We start from the raw sequence: 18,262 nt of genomic DNA, 5'->3' as shown, positions 1-18,262 counted from the left end.
ATAGCAGTTGACTGTTTCAATAACTCAAACATTCTCATAATTAACGTGCATTGAGATTTGGAGAACTAAGAATTAGGGAAGAAAATGGATTATCATCCAGCCCAGAAAAACTTAACAGTTGCATAATATTACTTATAAAATGAGGCCAAGATCATTCTGTGAGCAGAAATCAATCTTTTGAAGTAAGACCACCTTTCTGCCTGGCGTCCTCTTGCCCCATGTCATATGGCAATCTCACTTGCTTCCTTTAGGCCTCAGCTCAATTGTTACCGTCTGAGAAGGCCTTAGAATACCCTGTTTAAAGCAGACCCCCGTATCATTTACTTTCTGTCACATCACCTCTCTATCACATCTATCTTCTCTCCCTTTTTCCTTAGTGATAGAATTACTGTGTAATTTCCAGGTGGGCAGATAACCACCTAGAATGAAGACTACATATTCCAGCTTTCCTTGCAGCCATGGACTAAATTCTGGCTATTGAGATAAACACTAAATTATCCTTAAAGGGAGGAGATATGGCCCTCTTCTCACCTTCATCCTTTGTGTAACTGTAATGGCTGGAACCCAAGCAGTCATCTTGTACCATGAGGTGAGAGCCATGTGTTGAGAATGGTGAACAACAAATCTGAGTCTTTGATGACTTCATGAAGCTGCTTTGCCCATTCTGAAGAGACTTCTTCAATGTGAGAGAAAGAGAGAAATAAACTTTTTAAGCCATAATCAATATTCAACATATATGGCAACTTGTCCAGCCTATGAACCTGAACCAAAAAGAAGAGGGCACTGAACAACCAGAATAAATGCCAGTGTTGAAAAGTAGTTGTAGCTACCCCAATACATAGTGGCTGAATCACAGCCATGGTTAAGGTGAAACGATTTCGAATCTTCTGTCACTTGCAGCTAAACCTGATCCTAAGTAATATACTCTATTTCTTTTATAGCCCTTGTTATAGTCTGCGATTATCTTTTCATTGCTTTGCTTACTTATTGTCTTTCCCTCCCCTTAAAATCGAATCTCTGTGAGGGCAGAGAACACCTCTGGGGTTTGCCGCTGGAACACGACTTTGTTGAATGTTGAAAGAATGAATGAACTAATTCGTTAATTTTTTATTGTGAGATACTATATTTTTGGAATTGCAGATCTGGAAGAGTGAAAAGAATTCTATTTGGAGGACTAGGGTTGGCAGTGCAATTGACAAAAGTTTTATTTTTCCTCAGACTCGGAAAAAAAAAAACCGTGATGAAATTAGTGGTAGATAAAAATTCATTTCTAGCTTCTAACAAGGAATCACAAACAATGGGGGACATATAAATAGAGTAGCAGCTTTATTAATAATCCTTTCCTGCTCCATTCCTGATCTTTTGATGACAACCCTACCGCAGGCACTCTTTATCAGGCACTAAAGCAATTTAGATGCTGTCACATGCCTTTCTTGGTATATACGTATTAGACATAAAGCAGTTTTCTGTTCTTTAGCTTATTTTAGTATATAATTAAAGCTCTGACTGTCTGCTACTAAGCAACGGAGCATGGCAGAGGTTGATCACATCCTATCACAAAGATAGAAAGAGGAAAAATAATAAAAATAATCATACACGTTCCTGTAATCAGCCTTCAGATCTTAATTATGTTTTAACTCCTTTGTTATGCCAAAGGCAGTGCCTATTGGCATTTAAAGGACACTCTCACTTTTCTGCCGAAATTCAATCTAGTTCTTTCATTTGGATCCTAGTCCGTTTATGGAATCCTTTGGGGGCATTCAAGGTCACAGGGATGACAGAAAACTGAGATAAGAGTCAGGAGGTTAGGTTCCACTCAGCCCCCAAACTCACTAGCTGTGTGCAGGGTTGCAGCCAGATCCTAAACTCTGGAGAATGGAGGCTGGGGTCGGGTGCATGCAAGGCTGGTGGAGGGGGAAAATGGAAGGAGGCATTGGTAGATGAACAAGTGCAAACACACTCAGAACAGCGCTCCGCCACCTCTCTACCTGCCTCAAGGTCTGACCTCTGAAGTTTCAATCATGTATTTCACTGTGCTTCGAAAGATGCCTCTTCATCAGAGTCTTCACTTTCATATTAATGGTATTTCTTTAAAGTTGTTGAGAATGCACCAGTTTTGAAGAATATACTCAGAGGGAATAACTCTTGATCTGTTCTGGCCCCCTCCCCCCTCAACTCCCCAAAACCCTTCTGAATATGAACCTTATTCATTCATTCACCCAATGAAGAATTTCTTTTCTTTTTTCTTTTTCTTTTTTTTGAGGAAGACTAGCCCTGAGCTAACATCCGTGCCCATCTTCCTCCATTTTATATGTGGGACGCCTACCACAGCATAGCCTGCCAAGCAGTGCCACGTCCGCACCTGGGACTCAAACCGGCGAACCCTGGGCCGCCAAAGCGGAACGTGCACACTCAACCGCTGCGGCACCGGGCCAGCCCCCAGTGAAGAATTTCTGAGCCCCATTTTGTGTCAGGCACTAGTCTATGTTTTTAGGGCTATAATGGTGCACAAAACGGACTTTTCTGCATTTGTTGAGCCTCCGTTCTGCAGTGAAAGACAGCCAATAAATAAGAGAAGCTCTTTAAAAAAGAAATGGATGTTTGCCATGTATTGAACTCTCACTCTGCCAGACACAGCACATCTCCTGATGCCATTGACTCTTCACACCACCTAACAAGCAGGCTCCAGAGGATGCACAGCGGTAGTGCATGAGCATGAGCTGCGCCGCCCGGGCGTGATTCCCACCTCTGCCGCTTACTAGCTGTGTAATCTTAAGCAAGTTAAGTAATCTTTATTTGCCTCCCCTTTCTTATCTGTAATATGAGAGTTCTATTTTATAGGGCTGTTGTGAGAACAATAATTTAAGGCATTTGTAGCTTTTACGACAGCTTTTATTTATTTTACAGATAAATAAATCGAGGCATAGATTGAACAACTCATCCCTGTCCACTTAGCCGATAAAAAGTGGGAACCAGAATTCCAACCCAAGTCTCTTTGCCTCCTTAGTGTGTGCTCTTGCCCACAGTCCTGCTTTGCTCTTCTAGCAAAGTCTCTTAAGCTCTTGGAGGATCAGTGTCTACATCTGCAGTCTGGGCGTGATGATCCCAAACTGCCTCACTCACAGCCCGTTGTGAGATTCGCCTGTGCTGAGGTAGTTGAAAGTGCTTCGAAAACTGTAAAGCATCACAGGAAATACAAATTGCTATTATTATTATTGATTTGTGTTTTTATATTCAACACTTTGATTTGCCTGTGATGAGTCTTGTTTGCAGATTTGTCAGAGAAGGCATTCTGTTTAATCTTTTATGCTTTTTATCAGACCTTGTAACCAGCCTGGGGGTCTCTATGTTGCCTTCTCATAGTCCTTTGTTGGTTAAGCTACCTTGTGAATACGGTGCCTCTGTCAGTTCTCTAAATGCAAGAGAAAATACAGAAGACTGGAACTTGACACCGTCTTACAGTTTGGGGTACTTGTTGGACGTTCTGTGAAAGTTTTAGTTGTTCGAGCAGAAGATGAAAACATTCGAACTATTAGCAGAATGCTTGGGGACAGAATCTGACGTAAGTGAGCCTAATTAAATGGGAGTTCATTGAAATGATAGAATGGCTTCTTGGCAAATCCAGAATAGCCAGCCTGCCTTCAGGAAGCTAAGTTATTCTCCTTGCTAGCAGGGGTGACCTCCTGTGGGTTCCAGATAACCTAAAACTGGCCAACGTGTCATGTAACTTGGGAAGTGTTTCATCCTGGAGAAGGCAAGTGACTCCATAGGAGGAAACTCTGTGACGTCTCTAACTCAATTCAAGGGATTACCTGTCAAACCTGATTTATATAGATCAACACAAGGCCTTTCCCTCCGTGAACAGCCCAGGGAAAAGTATATCTAATGGCCCTCTTTTTCCAGAGTCATCCACTCTCTGATGTCCACACCACTGGAAGATTTCTGACCATGCTAGATTTTCCAGAGCCCAGACCTACATAACTTTCATTGGGGGGGGAATGTATAGAGGAATGATGATTGGCAACTATTAAGGTCATACAAGGCCATAGAAAAGATCCGGAGTTAGGGAGGGCAGGAGAGCCATCCTAAAACGATTAACTACATTCAGAAAACCCCAAAAGTACAATTATGTACCGATGTCTCTGCACTTAAACATATAAATTCCTGATTGCGAGTGGGAAAGAGGAAAGATGTCTTAAGGGTATAAGGTGGCCTGCTCCATTGTTTTTCTTCTTAGGCTTTTATAACCTTCCTACATATTAAGAAACTAAAACTGACATGAGCTCTTGTCTCTGACCTTCTTTCAACACCTGAGCTATTCTCCTTCTCCATGAAGGCCAAGTGGCATCTGTTTAGTCATCTTTATGGCTAAAGACCCTCCATTGTTTGCCCCAGAAAGAGACAGCTTGTGCAGAAGAGATTGAGAGAGCCCAATGGAGACAGAGAATGAATGTAATTGAGCGTCAGCCAATGAACCAGCTCCATCAGAGTCAGATGTCTATCCTTGCCCCAGTCAGCTATCTTGAAGACAGTCAACTCTCAAGACTTTTTATCAATAAAGAAGTTGTGGAATAGGCAAACTTTCCAAAATCTCTCTACTTTTGGTAGTCTCTAGAATTTTATTTTCCACACTATGTCTAATTCCTATTATCTCTGCCCTCAACTCCACATTACAGATACTTAAGCATCCATTGTATTGTCGTACTTTAATATTTATGAAGGACCTTCCTAAAGGTAGCAATGTACCAATTACTTTTTAAAGTAGCTTTTAGTCTCTTTGTGAGTGGAGCAGCTCAGAATCTGACACATCCAAAGGTTCTCTCTTGTCCAGAGCCAGCCATGAACACCCTCAGCCTGACACTTTGAAAAACAGATTTACATGTGGATCTGTGCTTTATGTTTCTAGTCAATCTACGGACCCTGTGGTCCCACTATACTTAAGTAATATGAGGAACAATAGAATCTGTACCTTTAAGGAGTCTGAATCTAGAGTGGATCATGACAGATACAAGATTTTAACATTTTCTCCAAGTCCAGTTGTGAAAAGTGTAACTAAATTGGCTCCTTAAGACAAAAAATTTCTTTCAAGAACATCGATTACAATTACACGTAAAAGTTTTAAGTACTTTCTTCCTAACTCCCTTCTCTGATGGGGCTGTGCTGAACAGTTGGCTACCACTCAGGAAAGCATTATAATTGTAGGCACTAGCTTAGCCAAAAGGCCATGTTTTCGCTTTAGGGTAAACTTGTTAAAATTGGGAACTCAGCCAGGGTCATCCATCTAAGAACATTGTGAAAGCGTCTTACAGTTGTTCGTCTAGCTACGGTCTAATTAATTTTCAAATGGACAAAGTAGCTTCTTGAGCCATGTAACAAGCATTTTCATTCATTTAAGCGAAGCTGGATTTGTCTCGGAGCAGGGTCACGAGAAATTCTAATGGCTTCTTCTCTTCTTTGTGTGTCCTCAGGAGAGCTTGCGTTGATGTCAACAAAGCAAGATTTGTGCTCCGGGCAGTTGGAGTAGAATCAGTTTCCAGAGAGCCAAGTTCTTTGACTTCCCCTAGAAGGAAAGGGTATGGAATTGAGCATATGGGAAGGCTCTCGAGGCCCTTTTACATTATTGGATTTAGCTACGCTCACATAATGAAATTGTTGAGATTGTTTAAACCTTCTGCAGGGACTTCTGTTAGCAGAGAAGAAACTTGTACTAAAGCCATAAGAAGATTGTATTATAGATATAATGGAATCTTTTTTATCTTTCGCCTGATTTTCTGTGCAAGGCTGACATTTTTTTTTCTGGGCATGAAGCCAAAGGTCTGTTTCATTTCTTAAAACTTTCCCATGGTCACTAACACTGTCCCTCAATGGCAGATTCATAAATTAATAAATAAAGACAAACCTATTAGAAAGGTTGTGAATCCTCACAGTTAACTTCTGAATAATGTTTGGAAGCTTTTTTTTTAAGTTGGTTATTTTGCACAGTAAACACAGTGACACCCATAGAAAGCATGCTCTCGAATCTGCAGAAAAGTCTTTCACTGATATCACCCAAATTTCAGTAAAATATTGACCTTGTTTCTCTTTGTCCTGAGACCACATCTATGATTAAACAAGGCTGAAATAGAAAAATGCAAATTTACTTACATAAGGTGAATTCTCATGAACAGTTGGAGTTGTATCACTCATTTTTATTCAGTTTAGGATTTTGGGGTGATAGTGGTATTTTTTCTTTTAAATTTAAAATATTGTTTATTTATTTTTAGATTTTCTAGGAGGTTTTTTTTTTTTTGTCAATTTAGAGACAGAATTTGTTTGTTTGGTTTTTTCTTTTTTTTGAGAGAGAGAGGACCCAGGTGCCAGGCAACTTCTCATAAAGGACCATCGTGACAGTTTGACCATGAAAAATGTATGCCATTGAATACCATGTGTTTCAGGCAATGGCTGGCCGCAGACAACCCTCCACCCCTAACATTCATCTCACCAGTCTCCCCGGATTGCTCACTTGCCCCTTTGCAGCCAACCAAGAACTGTCAAATGTCCCTGTAGAGAGTCATCCTGGCTGCCCAAAATCCCACCTTAATAGAACACTTGCCAATCAGAGGCTATCTTAGCCTTTCGTTTTGCATGCCATGAAACTTACTCTCCTTTCTGACACCCTTGAACTCCCACTGAAATGAAAGTGATAGCCAACGGTTCCCTTGCAAGTTTATAAATAGTCTTTGTTAATTTTGTCTCAGATTTAGTTTTGTCTCTGACGGATGTATCCCCAACTTAGCACAATACCTTGCCCATAGAAGAATCAAATATTTACTCATTCAACAAATATCTACTGATTACTTACTACATGCCAGGCAGGTACTATTACCAGCATTGAGATATAAGATATATAATTTGCCCTCTGTCCAGTATACTAAGATTAATTCAAGAATTCCGTAAATAGTAATAACGTACCATTAACAATGCTTACTGAAATATAAACCTTCTTTTTGTAGTTTAGAGAGAAGTGGTTACTCTTTCACAAGCGTAATTGAAGCCAAAGTGTTCTACACAACGTCATAAAGTACTTGTGATGGAGAAGCAGCTCTTATTGTTGTTGCCATAACATCACCTTAGTATCTGTGATTAGAGAGGCATTACATTTTCAAATAAAAGAGGAAATTAGTTGACACTCACAGAAGAGTTTTCTCTAGCTGCTGAAATGCACTATCTTTTTTTTTTTTTAACTTCTAGAACTATAGCATAATTGTATAGTGATATATATTGATAATATTCCTCTTTCACCCATATTTTATATCTGTTTTCGTGATTAAGTAAAAAAGGATATTCTCAAAAAGCTAGCAGAAACAATGGAAAGCAAGACTTTATGCCAAATATAAACATATTTCTGTTTAGCAAATAGCAAGAGTATATAAAGCATTCCCATTTCTCTTCTCACATAACAGAATGTTCTATGCTTACTGTATTAGTTAACAAATTCAAGTCTGTTTATTTTGTTTGAAATTCCACTTCATCCATAAATTACAGCATTACACAATAACACCAGAAGGACAATATCACCATTGTTTGCTCTTACAATCATCTCAGCCCACAAAGTTCTGTTCCATTGTCAGCTTGCTGTCATCAAGCCATTGTGGTTTTCCTCTTTCCAGGGTCTCCCTACTAATATCATTCAATTTATTTAGACACTCAGCAATGTTTTTGCTATCAGTGCAGACTTCTAAAGAGCTGGAGCCCCAGTGTGATGACCACATAACCCTTGACTATTTATCTTTCCACAGTCATTATTTCCTGAGGCCCCAGAGTAGCTGAGTTGCAGTGTGTGCAGGGCAGCGGGGGGAGCTTCCCGTGCTGAAGCTGGTTCGTTCCATTGGACAATGAGGCCTTTTCTGCTCGACTCTCTCTCTGGCCACGTGCACAATGAGATGGTTTGGGGGGGCGGGGGGTTGGGGCAGATCATTTGTAACAACAATTCCCAAACTTCGTAGAGCGAGGAATTTTCAACACCCCCCCCCCAAAAAATTGTACTTATTAGTTCTTTCTACTCCCTTTTCTAACTGCAAAAGAACTACAAGCCCTTGATAAATATATATATATGAAAAGTAAATCTCTTTTTCTCCCTAGGTTCCCTGTTCTCTTCCTTAGAATTACCTTCTTTTATCCACTCCACAACTATTTATTGTGAGCCTCCTGTGTGTCAGCCATGGGAAATTCAGAAATGACTAGGACAGAAACAGTTCTTGCCCCTGGGGAACTGAGGTCCTAAAAGGGAATAAGGATGTTAAGTTGTTTCTAGTTTTCTATGTTTTTTAAAGAATACTTTCTGTATGTATATACATGTAATATGTGTTCGTTCTCTTTCTCATTTTGAAGAACACAACTGGTGATTTACTATGCATATATTGTCAGGTTTTGTTTTATTCCTTTAACAGTATATAGAGGACATATTGTTTTACTGTATAGCATTCTTTCTCCTTTCCAAATAGCACCTTGACTTTTGGGGGGAGGGAATCACCTCTTCCTCATTTTGCATGCTCCTCTTGGGAATGGAAGTCAAGTCCCTTGTCCTCTGGTAAGCCAAGGATTAGGTATGCAACCCAAGTTTTCTCTCTTTCGAGTGAATCTCAACAAGAGTGACTCAAGGATTGAAACAATGTTTAAGGGGCACCGCCAACATCCAGACAAGAAGATGGGTGATACCTGATACTGAGTGGTCTGGAGCTGTCAATTCCTCCACTAAATATATTTCTTTAATTCCAAATATATGGGATTTTCTACTTAACATTTTGTTTTAGATTTCTAATTTAATTGCTAGTGGTCAGAGAATATACTCTGTATGGTTTCAACGCTTTGAAATGTACTGGGACTTGCTTCAAGGACCACTGTATGATCAATAGTGGTTATATTTATGTGTGCCTTTGAAGAATGTCTTCTCTAATTTTGGGCAATATTCTTTGTCCTTGCTTTAAATTAGGGTGACAAGTTGTGCTATTCAAATCTTCTACATCATTACCGATTTTGCTTACTTGATCTGTTGGTAACAGAGAAAGGTACGTTAAAATTCCCTACTATGATTATGGATTTGTCTATTTCTTCTTATAATTCTGTCAGTTTTTGCTTCATGTGTTTTGAGGCTCGGTTGTGAGGTGCATGCAAATTTAGAATTGTTGTATTTTCCTGGTGTGGTAAATATTTATTATTTAGATTGTCCCTCTTCAACTCTATTAGTGTTTTTGACTTAAAATCTATTTTGTGTTATTTCACAGCTTCCTTTTGGTTAGTTTGTATGGCATAAAATTTTCTTCTCTTTAGAATCTTTTATTTTTAAATCCAGTCAAATAGTCTTTGTCATTTAAATGAAGCATTTAGTACATTTATATTTAATGTAATTATTGATATATAATAGATTGTCTTCTATCTGTCCAGCCTACTCTTTCTTCTTTTTTTATTTTTCTTTTTTTGCTATTATTTTGGATGAATTAAAGAGTCCTTAATTGTCTCATGTTTACTCTAGAACTTGGAAGTTTTACTCATATTCTTTTGTTATTTTATATGGTTATTACATCCATCCTTGACTTATAAAAATCAAATATTAGTATTTCTAACCTCTCTATGGGTAATCTGAGGACTTTAATGCTAGCCACTTTGATGCTATTTATCCTCTACCAATTAATATGACATTGTGCATTTTAATTTTCTGTATTGCAAAAGCAAATAAAACAGTGTTACTGTTTTTTACATTTAATGTCCGTTTTGACATATCCACATATTTACCATTTGTGTAGCTTTTCACTCTTTTCTGCATTTTTCATCTGGGATAAACTTTCTTCTGCTTAAAGATCTCCATTTAATATATTCTTTAGTGAGCATCTGCTGGTGACAAATTCTTTTAGTCTTTTTGAATGAAAATGTCTTTATTTTCTCTTCATTGGGAATTAATGTTTTTAATTTGCCAGCTTGACAGGTGATAATGGTATTATACTGCTTTAATTTGCATATATTTTATATATTTACTACCTATTCTCTTTCTTCTCTTAGGTACTTAATTTTTTACAAGGTTAATAGCATCTTTTTTTTGGCAGAAGATGAGGAAAGGCTAAATTATTCACATAACTGAGGTTAAAGTATGATATATGTTTTTGGTAACTTATCTACTTATTGTGCCGGTGTGTCCATGCACACACAAAGACACAGGGACCTATGTGAGTTACGTATGGCTAATAAATTAACTCTTTATATGGACAAGCACACTATTAATGTTACCATGACTTCTAAACAATTCTTGACAGTCATTCTGATTTCACATGACAAATTCCTGGACCAACATCTTTTCCTCAACCATGAGATTCTTTGAGCATTTCTCTCTTCCCTGCAATGTTTGAGAAGAAGAGCTTTTGCTTTTGAAATTGCTTTGAAGGGAAGAGATAATCCTAGGTCAATAGAAACTCACTCCAACCAGATATTTTATTCTGAGCACTTCCATGAAAAGTTATATTCATTCCCTTACCACTCTACCTCCATTTAAGTTATCAATTTTGGGGTCACAGAGAACCTAAAACTTAGTGGTTTAGAAGAATTGTGGTTTATTATTTTTCACAGTATTTACATCCGGAATTCTGGTAGAGCTCATCCGGGCACTTCTTCTGTTCTATATGGGGGAGGGGGAGGATTGAGCTGGAAGGTCCAAGAAGATGTTACTTACTTGTCCGGCATTGCATCTCTGTGCCTCTCCATGTGTCCTTTCTCTCTCTGTGTGACGCCTCATCATTTAATATGCTGGCCTAAGCCCTTTTAGAGTTTGGCATCTGGCTTCCTACACTGAAAGTGAAAGGCCTCTTAAAGACCCTGACCAGAGCTGGCAGAGTGTCGCTTCTACCATATTCTACTGGCCAAAGCAGGTCACAGGGCAGGCCCAGATTCAGAGGAGGGGAAATAGAATCTACCTTTTGATGGTTGGAGTGACATGCAAGTACATGGAAGGAAGGAATTGATGGAAGCCATCTTTGGATACTATTCACCACTCTCCCTTAGCAGTATTTTGTATTTCTTTTCTGAAGACCAGAACACATTGCTTCTTTCAAACTTATATTTATTTTAAAGCATAAATTAGAACATGAGTCGCGCATATGCTTACCCACTTGGTCCTTTCCTTATTGACTAAAGATAGAACAGACTTGTTCTAAACAGGCTGCAGTTCATGCAAAGAATGTAGGCCACCCCTATAGAAGCTTGCTTTATAATCAGGAATTCATATAATGTTTTAGTTTTTCATTTGCTTCAGCCCTCCTGGTATTAGCCAATAAAAGAATTATAGTTTTAATAACTAGTTGACACAGCTGATTTTATCAATTTTAATAAATAATCAAACATGCCTAAAAGCAAAAACATCAAACAAATGATTTAATTCCCTAAAACCTTGCCTGTGCTAATCACGAAACTCAGTTAAATGACTAAGATAAAAACAGATTAGTGTCATTAGGCAAAAAAAGAACAGGCACCAATTACAGAATATAAGTCTTATCAGTTTGCTTAATAAAAACCTGAAATGCTAAATGAGCAGCTGTGCTCTTACACATTTGTGGAATGCTTCAGCCTCTTGTTTTTAATCGTCATCCAATGGAAACCATTAACCACAGCAAACGGAGGAGCAAGAGAACTTGATAGACATTTGCGAGCCTGCCCTTCCTTTATTGAATTTTCTCTTTTGTTCTTCTTATGAGACCTATGAAGTTTGACAAAAATGGAAACTAAGACTCACAGAGATGAAGTAAGTAGTCCAACGACCCACAACTACTGAGAGATGGAAGTGGGTTCCGACCCAGGACTCAGTTCTTAACCAAGTCCACTTGATTTCCTGCTTCCATCTGTCTCTCAAAGGTCCTGTCCTATTCTATCATCTCCTGGTGGTCTCACCATGGTACCAGGGAGAGGATGGGTGCTCAGTCTCATTGATGTCTTTCTCATGTTTTATTTTTTCTGGTAAACCTCCCCAACTTCCCTTGAATAACCTATTCATAATTTCTTCATATATAATCTCTCAGGAATAATTGGCTCATAGTAATTGGTACATAATAATTGGTATGTACTGCAGAGCACTGGTTTTTACACTTTGGGGTGTTACTCAGGCGTTCTTAACCTCCTTTAGCAGTATGGTGGAAGGCTCCTCAGATTAGTGTTTCTAAATCATACACTAAAATACAAAGGAAACCAATTTTATTGAAATACAGTTTAACTTAGTACCCCAATTTAATTTAGCTCAAGCAAAAAAGAAAAAAGTCAGGAGCAGGAATAAGCTTATTGGCTTAAATAACTAGACCAGGGATTAGCAAACTATGGCCCATGGCCAAATTTTGCCCCTTACCTAGTTTTGCAAAGTTGATTAGAACACTACTGCTTTCATTCGTTTATGTATTGTCTATGACTGCTTTCTAAGGAGATTAAAAAAAAGACAACGAAGTCTCCCATTTTCTTAAGCAGAACAACCCACTTCTCCCTAGCTCTTCCTCTAAACTCCATTCTAGGTCTCTGAATATCTAAGGATTTGGTCAAAGCTTTGAAAGTACCTATAGTTAGGGTCTGACCAATAGCATTCTTAAATTTAGGGCCCTTCTTCTCCCAGCCCCAGTAGATGTGTGGGGAGAGTTCGTTTTTTTCTCTTAGTCTTTAAAAATGTATATAATTTGTCTGTAATCTTAACAAAAGTCTACTTTGGCCCATGACTGCTTTCATTTAATCTGAAATTTGAGGGATGAAAGAGATCTCAGAAATGTGTATAAGACTGAAATGAACATAGATTAAAAGTTTTTTTATTATAGAAGTGAAGTCAATTGGTTAAGAGGTGTCTGAAAAGAAAACCGTGAGTATTTCAGTTCCATTTCTTTAATAGCAAAGAAAACAAATAATGGGAAAATCTGATAGTGCCCATTCAAACATGACCTGGGAAGGAATCCAAGAAAGCGAGCTATAAAACAACTAAGTCCCTTGCTCTTATGAAACGTGGAAAGCACAGTGATCTCAGACTTAAACAAGGGAATAGTCACTATTCATATTATGTTTTAGAACACAATTATTAAAGAGAGACCTGTGGAAACTTATTCTGGAAGTAGTAATTGAAATTAATTCCCACAGGTGACCGCACCCTGGCAACCACAAATGGCAGTGCTCTGAGTTAAAAGGCAATATGACCTTTGGCCCATAAGAGACAGGGATAATTGGGTGAACTGTCTCCACCCCCTTACCTGAGATCCCTTCCAGACAGAGCAGGAGGGCCTGCTGGTTCCACCCCAAGATCCTGAGCTGGAGTAGAGAGACGCAACTCAATGCGGAAATCATGAAGCTTGTAGTTATTTTCTAGAAGTAGCATCTGTTGGCTTCTGAGGAAGCTAAAACCTCCTTTGCCTACTGTGGTTGGCAGAATGATGGCTCCTTAAAGGTGTCCATCTCTTTATCCCTGGGGTCTGTGGATATGTTACCTTACCTGGTAAAAGGGACTTTGCAGATGTGATTAAGTTAAGGATTCTGAGATGGGACCCTGGATCATCCAGGAGGGCCCAACGTAATCACAAGCGTTCTGATAAGTGAAAGAGAGAGGCGGGGGAATCTGAGTCAGAGAGAGATTTGAAGCTACGACATCACTGGCTTTGAAGATGGAGGAACGGGCCACAAGGCAGGGAGTGCAGGCAGCCTTTGGAAGCTGAAAAAGGTAAGGAAATAGAATCTGCCCTAGACCCTCCAGAAGGAACCCAGCCCTGCTGACCCATTTTAGATGTCTGACCTCCAGAAATATAAGATGAGGAATTGTGTTGTTTTGAGCCACTGAGCTGCGGTAATATGTTACAGCAGCAACAGGAAACTCACACGGCTTCTTGCCTCTTTCCCCTGTACCTGCGAGAAGAAACTTGTTCCTCCTCAGTCGAATGAGAGGCCATGTATCAGGCCACACTTTAGAAGGTGTAACTTTGAGTACGATGTAGGGAAAAGTGGGCTTTTGTGTGGCAAGTTTTCTGCTTCTTACCTTTAGTTTTCTGTGGGAAGTTATGATTTTTTGTTTCTTAGAAGTTCTGGTTTCTTATGTCGCTGGGATGGCATAAGGGTCCTGGGGCCTGTTCTACCTTGGAAGGAGGCACTTCTTTTTTATCTTTAAGGAATTTGTTCCTTTATATCTACCTTAAAAGGCCAAATAGGGGTCAGCACCATGGTGCGTCCCTTCGGATCCCAGGTGCACAGCTACATCATCAAGCCATGCTGTGGTGGTAACTCACATATAAAAAAGTGGAGGAAGATGGGCACAGATGTTAGCTCAGGGCTCATTTTCCTCAAGCAAAAAAAGAGGAGGATTGGCAACAGATGTTAGCTCAGAGTGAATCTTCCTCACCAAAAACAAAAAGGCCAAGTAAAGAAGATTGTACCTTGGCCAAGCTTGCAGTCTCTGGAGCAAGACCATCTGGTTTTGAAATATACTAACTGTGATATTTTAGGCAAATCAGTTAACCTTTTCTTCTCATTTTTGAGTAAAGGATAATAGTGTCTATCTGAGGAGCTACTTAGGCAAAACTCTTGAACAATGCCTGGAACAAAGTACACGTGTTTATTATTATTAATTATCTAGATTTTGATTTTGGCTCTCTTATTAGGTTAGTAATCTTGCACAATGTTTTTAAACCTGAGTATATCTCAGTTTTTTTCATCTATAAACTAGAGATTTTAGTAGTAACCAACTCAAATGTTGTTATGAGAACTAAGATCCTACCTATATAGCATGTGGCACACAGTTAAGTGCTCAGTAAATTTCAGCCATACTGCAATTAGTGGGGCTCCAGGCAAAGGAGGCCAGGAGCCAGTGCTTAAGTTTCCCTAGGACGTAATTCTTCTTCCTCTTCTTTTATTTAGCCTTTCCTTGCCTTGCCTTTAAGATTGAAAAGACTAAGAAAGGTACTATTATATTCTTATTCCACAATCATGCAACTTAAAACTGGGGTCCTCAGCAATGAGATAGGGGGGTAAGAAGACACTATATAAACGTGGCACATCTTCCTGGAAAGTCAACTTTACTCAAAGGTAAATAATTTAACATATTTTTCTTTTAAAGTAAACAGGGATGTATTATGAAGGAGAATGCAAATTTTGCATGAATTTTTAAGAATAGGGTGGATTATTCAGCCACTTTCTTATCGAAGCTTTAGAAACCCAACTCAAACTAGCTTAAGCAGAAAAGACATTACTGCTCCTGCCATTTGGAACTTCGGAGGGCTATATTTCAGAGGCATGGCTGGACCCAAGGGGTCTAACATTGTCAACAGGAATCTTTACTTTTCCATCTTCCACGTCTGTTTTCCTTGGTGTTGGCTTCGTTTGCAGGAAGGCCCTCTCTGCTCTGATGGCAATGATGGTCTCTGTTCCAAGATCTACTATTTTTAAAGGGGAGAGAGAATCTCCCACTCCTAGTGCCCCATCTTGGCCTGCAACACAGGATTTTATCCAGGGGACAGAGGAGATGTAATTGGCTAAAGTAACCTGCCTTTCAGTAGGGTAGAGTGTCTAGGCCCTTACCTTGCCATACTCTCCCAGTTATGGAAATGTCTGAAAGGAAAATAAAAGACATTCTGATAACTGAAGAGGGAGGAGACGATTTCAGGAAAAACCAACCCTAGTCCACCATGAGGAGACTTCAAGAAAAGTTGCTCGCTTCTGCGGACCATGCACCATGATTCCTCAGGACATAAATTTATTCTATGCTTTGACATATTTGCTTGCAGTCTAGGCAAAATCACTACCATTCTCTGAGCCCACACATTCTAGCCAAATCCAAATGCATTGGTTCTTCTCTGTAGAGTAGGAGTGGGAACGAACACACAAAAGAGGCACTTGCCTGTGACTTCCTTCTCTGCAGAGTCTGAAAAGGTGCCATTTATGGAGAATGTGTTTGGGGGCAGAAACAATCGCCCTGACTTTCCTCCAACCCCCAATGTAACTTCTGGCCTTAATGCTCAAGGGTCTGCACTGGAACTGAGAGAAAGAGATTTTATTCATAGAAGTCAAGTGTATAATTTTGCATGAGTTGTCCATCTCCCTATTTCTCTCAAAGATTTGTGGCTTCAGCTAAAGATCCAGAGGTCTGTGCCCTAAACATCATACCAGCACTACTAAGAATGATTACCAGGTTTCTAAATTCTTCCCTTAAATAGATAAGATGGACTTGAGTTACCAAATCCAAATGAATTAAGACAAAAAGAGCAAATCAAGATGTAAAACCATCTTGAGACTTCCTCAAGCATTTTCCCAAGTGTTGAGGACACCACTAAATTCATGAAATGCTCTGTGAAAAAGTGTTGGATGATCAAAGAAGTGCCTCTCTGGGGAATTTATGTCTCGTATCTGCACGTTAAAGACTCTGAGAAGTCTTGCAATAAGGGTCCCTGTTTGGCTTTGTTTGACATAGCCTTTCTCACACTGATTGACAGCTTGTATAACAACTATTAAAATTTGGAACACTTTCTGTGAAGAAATGATGCCTCAAGTCCAGGATCGGAAGCTCAGGAAATTCTTGTTTAGGTCCTCAGTTATAGGCGAAGAGTATCCAAAGACTTTCAGGGGAGAGTTCAAAAGTACACCATGTGCATCACAGCCAGACAAAGCCTGCCATTTCTGCAGCATACAAGGCACTGGGCTGAGCACCGATTGTGAGTGTGTGATTAGGCAAATACCTGAACACTAAGCATAATAAATTTGGGTCTCAAAGTCATCTTTATCTAATTTATTTTTTTTTGCCGGCAAAGATTTACCCTGACCTAATGTCTGCTGCCAGTCTGCCTCTTTTTGCTTGAGGAAGATTCGCCCTGAGCTAACATCTGTGCCAATCTTCCTCTATTTTGTATGTGGGTCGTCCCGAAGCATGGCCGTTGGCAAGTCGTATAGATTCGCCCCTGGGATCCAAACCTGGACTGCTGAAGTGGAATGCACCAAACTTAACCACTAGGCCACGGGGCCAGCCCATCTTTATTTTTAAATCTTTCCTTTATTCCTTTTTGTCCCCTCAACTCTTTTTCCCAGTAAAGAGCTAAAAGATTAAAAATTCAACAGGAATAAGATGATTTAGTGTCACCCTAGATGAAAGAGTACAACTTGCCGTGGGAAATGGCCAAAAAAGTGGAAATCATCCAAATGCCCCATATTTGCACAGATCTGCTTGTACTAACCCTGCTGCTGTAGACTGAATATTTATGTCCCCCGTCACCAAATTCGTCTGTTTAAACCCAAGCATCAATGTGATGGTATGAGGAGGTGGGGTCTTTGGCTCATAAGGGTGAAGCCATCACGAATGGGAATGGTGCCCCTATAAGAAGAGACCCCAGAGAGCTCCCTTGCCCCTTACATCATGTGTGGACATGGCAAGAAGATGACCATCTATGAACCAGGAAGCGGTCCCCCACCAGACACTGAATCTGCTGGTGCCTTGACCTCGGACTTCACAGCCTCCAAAACTATGAGTAATAAACTTCTGTTGTTACTAAGCCACCCAGTTTACAGTATTTTTGTTATAGCAACCCAAATGGACTAAAACATTGGTGCACCCATCTGGAGATTGTGGCATCTGTGGCAGCGGCAAATAAGTCAACACAGGCAACCTTGTCAAGGAGGTGGTGTTTATCCCAGACCCTCCCCCTCCCTGTGCGGTGTGGGACCCAGAGCCTTCAAACTGCCCATCTTCTGCTGCTTCCATACGTGCATTTCTCTCCACCTTCGAACCATCTGATTGAGTTGACTTGGGTCTCATTCCTTTCCCATTAGCTAATGGGAATAGTAATAATAAATAATGATAATCACAGCAGTAGAAGCTACTCTTGATTGAACACCTTGCCCAGTTGATGAGGCATGATGCAAAGTAAGCTCTTTATAGACATCATTCATATCTTCTCCCCAACAACTATTTGAAATATGTATTGTTATATAAACGTACATTGTTGTATACCAATGAAGGGATTTGGATTTAGAAGATTCAAGCAAGTTTCTCAGTTCCGCAGTGAGATAATGGCAGAACCAAGTTTTGAAAGAATTGGTAATCATGAGTGAAATGTCTTACCTACCTACTCATAATATTTGTATTTCAGCAACGGCATGCTGGAGATCATGACTCCCTGGCATCAAGGAGGGAGCTAAAAGTGCGAATTTTCTTTTTCATGGGAAATGACTTTAGAGATGTTTTTCTTTTTACCACATCATTTATTCATGGAAAGAATTCCCTGTGCGTGTGTGTTTATGTGAAAGG

General features: G+C 39.7%; 1 long non-coding RNA gene across 1 annotated transcript; it reads right to left on the bottom strand.

Moving 5' to 3' along the window:
• Positions 1–5,357: 5,357 nt before the first annotated feature.
• Positions 5,358–7,024, bottom strand: LOC138918211 (uncharacterized). Its single transcript, XR_011427245.1, has 2 exons — positions 6,952–7,024; positions 5,358–5,560 (listed from the first exon to the last, which is right to left on the bottom strand). It is a non-coding gene; the product is annotated as an uncharacterized lncRNA (long non-coding RNA).
• Positions 7,025–18,262: the final 11,238 nt, after the last annotated feature.

Source organism: Equus caballus, chromosome 16 (assembly GCF_041296265.1).
Source record: "Equus caballus isolate H_3958 breed thoroughbred chromosome 16, TB-T2T, whole genome shotgun sequence".
Taxonomy (NCBI): Eukaryota; Metazoa; Chordata; class Mammalia; order Perissodactyla; family Equidae; genus Equus; species Equus caballus.
This window is presented reverse-complemented; position numbering and strand designations above follow the sequence as displayed.